Raw genomic sequence first — 3,669 nt, forward strand, 5'->3', positions numbered from 1 at the left:
GAGCTGTGTGTTGCTGCAGAGAGCTGTGTGTGTGTGTGTGGGCTGTGTGTGTGTGTGTGTGTGTGTGTGTGGGCTGTGCTGGGCTGTGCTGGGCCTTCAACACAGGCCTCTCTGGCTGCAGAGTGCTGTGTGTCTGCTCCCAGTGTGTGTGTGGGCTATGCTGAGCCTAATAGAGCTGTGTGTTGCTGCAGAGTGCTGTGTGTGTGTGTGTGTGTGTGTGGGGGCTGTGCTGGGCCTTCAACACAGGCCTCTCTGGCTGCACAGTGCTGTGTGTCTGCTCCTAGTGTGTGTGTGGGCTATGCTGAGCCTAATAGAGCTGTGTGTTGCTGCAGAGTGGTTTGTGTGTGTGTGTGTGTGGGCTGTGCTGGGCCTTCAACACAGGCCTCTCTGGCTGCACAGTGCTGTGTGTGTGTGTGTGTGTGGGCTGTGCTGGGCCTTCAACACAGGCCTCTCTGGCTGCACAGTGCTGTGTGTGTGTGTGTGTGTGTGTGTGTGTGTGTGTGTGTGTGTGTGGCTGTGCTGGGCCTTCAACACAGGCCTCTCTGGCTGCACAGTGCTGTGTGTGTGTGTGTGTGTGTGTGTGTGTGTGTGTGTGGGGGGGGGCTGTGCTGGGCCTTCAACACAGGCCTCTCTGGCTGCACAGTGCTGTGTGTGTGTGTGTGGGCTGTGCTGGGCCTAATAGAGCTGTGTGTTGCTGCAGAGTGCTGTGTGTGTGTGTGTGTGTGTGGGTGTGGGCTGTGCTGGGCCTAATAGAGCTGTGTGTTGCTGCAGAGTGGTGTGTGTGTGTGTGTGTGTGGGCTGTGCTGGGCGTTCAACAGGCCTGTCTGGCTGCACAGAGGTGTGTGTGTGTGTGTGCTCTCAGGGTCACACACACGCGCGCGCGCGCAGGGGAGAGAGAGGAGTGTGTGTGCTCCCAGTGTGTGTGTGTGTGTGCTCCCAGTGTGTGCGTGTGCTCCCAGAGTGTGTGTGAGCCGTGCTGGGCCTTCAACAGGCCTCTCTGGCTGCACAGTGCTGTGTGTGTGCTCTCAGGGTCAGACACGCGCGCAGGGCGCAGAGAGGAGTCTTTGGAGCCTCTGTGAGCAGCTGCAGCCTGTGTGAGAACATGCACTCTCTCCTAGGCCTCTCTGTGCCTCTCCTAGCATCAGGGGTCAAACCAGAGGTCAAGCTGTAGCTAGTAGGCCCCTGACAAGGCCTCAGCCCAAGTTGGAGCCTCTGTGAGTAGCTGCAGCCTATGTGAGCACAAGCACTCTTCCCCAAGCCTCTCTGTGCCTCTCCAAGCATCAGGGGTCAAACCAGAGGTCAGGCTGTAGCTAGGAGGCCTCTGACAAGGCCTCACTCTAAGTTGGGGCCTCTGTGAGTAGCTGCAGCCTATGTGAGCACAAGCACTCTTCCCCAAGCCTATCCAAGCATCAGGGGTCAAGTCAGAGGTCAGCAGTAGCTAGTAGGCCTCTCACAAGGCCTCAGCCTAAGTTGGAGCCTATGTGAGCAGCTGGGGCCTGTGGGTGGGTGTGTGTGGGTGTGAGGGGTCTGCAGTGGGTCTAGCACAGCTCTCTGTGTCTCCCCAAGCATCTAGGCCCAAGTTAGGGCCTCTGTGAGCAGCTGGAGCCTGTGTGAGCAACAGGCCCCTCTCTCCGTCCCTCTCTATCTCCTGCGCGCGCGTGTGTGCGTGTGTGTGGCTGTGAGCGCTGGGGGGGGTCTAGCACAGCTCTGTGTGTCTCTCCCTGCTCCTAGGCCCAAGTCGAGCCCGTCTGAGCACAAGCACTCATCCCCAGACCTCTCCCAGCCCTGCAGGGCAAGCCTCTCTATTCCAGGTAGCCAGTTTTAAAAAAAAAAGCCCTCTGAGAGCTGAAAACGCTGAAAATGGAGCAAATAGCTGCAAACAGAAGAGGCTAAAAGTGGTCAAACTGTCTGAAATTCATGCCCGGGCGGCCCACCGGAGGCTGGGGTCGAAAAAATACCGACAGGGGGTCAAAAAGGGCAAAAACTGTTAAAATAGCTGTTTAAAAAAGCCTGAGATTGGAGTTGAGCTCTCGCTGCCCTCTGGTGGGAAAAGGCGGGTGCTGAACCCACGCAGAGGTCAAAGTCAATGCCCACTAGGGTCCCTGCCTGTCTGGGTGCAACAGGTGAGTAGCTGGGGGCCGTAGAAGAGGCCAAAATATGCAAAAAATGCCCAAAAAAGTCCCCCCCCCCCTTCGCCGCGGCCACCCCGAAAATGGCTGGGAACAGTAGCCCCCGTAGAAAAAACAAGGCCCCCGCAGGAGAATGTGGTCAGAAAGTGGGGGGGGGCTGGCCAGAGAGAAGTCAAAACTGGCCAAGGTGTTTAAAATTCCTGCCCAGGAAAGTGCCCCCAAGCTGGGGGAAAAATGGCCAAAATGTGTAAAAAAGCTCCCAATGTTGAAAAAAGCCTCCTCTCTGTGTCTCTATCAGGGCCAGAAACAGGCACAAAAGGCCCAAAAAGCCCCAAAATGGATGAAAAGGCTGCCCAGAAAAGTGTCCAAAAACGACCAAAATGCATAAAAATCATGCCTGTAGAGGTGCATGGAAGCTGGGATGAAAATGTGTAAAAATGGGCAAAATGTAAAAAAAGATAGAATAAAAATGATGAAAATGATGAAAATGGATAAAATGTGAGAAATGGCGCCCTCTGCGGGACACAAGAGTAACCAGGTTCACCCTGGGTAGCCAGGTATACCATGGGAGGCTAGGTTAACCATGGGTTTTCGTTCAAAACCTAAGTCCAAAAGTGAAAACTCGCTCAAAACCTAAGTCCTGACTTATTTAATTATATACGCGGGGCAGGTGGCAGGCTCCGTAAACGGCTACCCGGGGTGGCCAGAAAATGTGTCCGAGAGCTTGGGACACTTCTGAGGAGCTCCCCTTGGCCTGGAGGTACTCTTATTGACCCCCCCGCGCCGGGTATCGGCGCGAAATCGAGGAGAGGGTAAAAAAGTGGACTTAGAAAAATTTTGGCAAAAAGTTGAAGTCCCAGGCAATGCATCCAGTATGTTTTCCCCGAACTTTGGCACTCTTTTTGGGCCTTTTGGAGTATCAGACACATGGTCAGAGTGGATGGAAGTTCTCAGACATCCAGGCTACCCCAGACTGAGCCAGTTGAGTATCCGACCACGGTGCACTGTGCTGGGCCACACGTGTGGGTCAATGGGGTCTCATGGAGGTCAAAAACCAAAATTTCAGAGAATGTTCCCTGGTACTTTCTGTCACTTCCTACGAGTCTGGTGGACCTCCACACACCCCAGAAAGGGCCGAATGCTTACCCAGGAATAGTTGCACTGTGCTGGGACATGCTAAAGGGAGTGTGGGTAGCCCTGGAGGTCTGAAACCAAAATTTCAGAGAATGTTCCCTGGTACTTTCTGTCACTTCCTACGAGTCTGGTTGACTTCCACACACCCCAGAAAGGGCCGAATGCTTACCCAGGCATAGTTGCACTGTGCTGGGACATGTTAAAGGGAGTGTGGGTAGCCCTGGAGGTCTGAAACCAAAATTTCACAGAATGTTACCAGGGACTCTCTGACACCTCCTACGAGTCTGGTTGACTTCCACACCCCCCAGAAAGGGCCGAATGCTTACCCAGGCATAGTTGCACTGTGTTGGGGCACGTTAAAGGGAGTGTGGGTAGCCCTGGAGGTCCGAAACCAAAATTTCACAGA

This window comes from Alosa sapidissima, chromosome 20 (assembly GCF_018492685.1).
Source record: "Alosa sapidissima isolate fAloSap1 chromosome 20, fAloSap1.pri, whole genome shotgun sequence".
Classification (NCBI taxonomy): Eukaryota; Metazoa; Chordata; class Actinopteri; order Clupeiformes; family Clupeidae; genus Alosa; species Alosa sapidissima.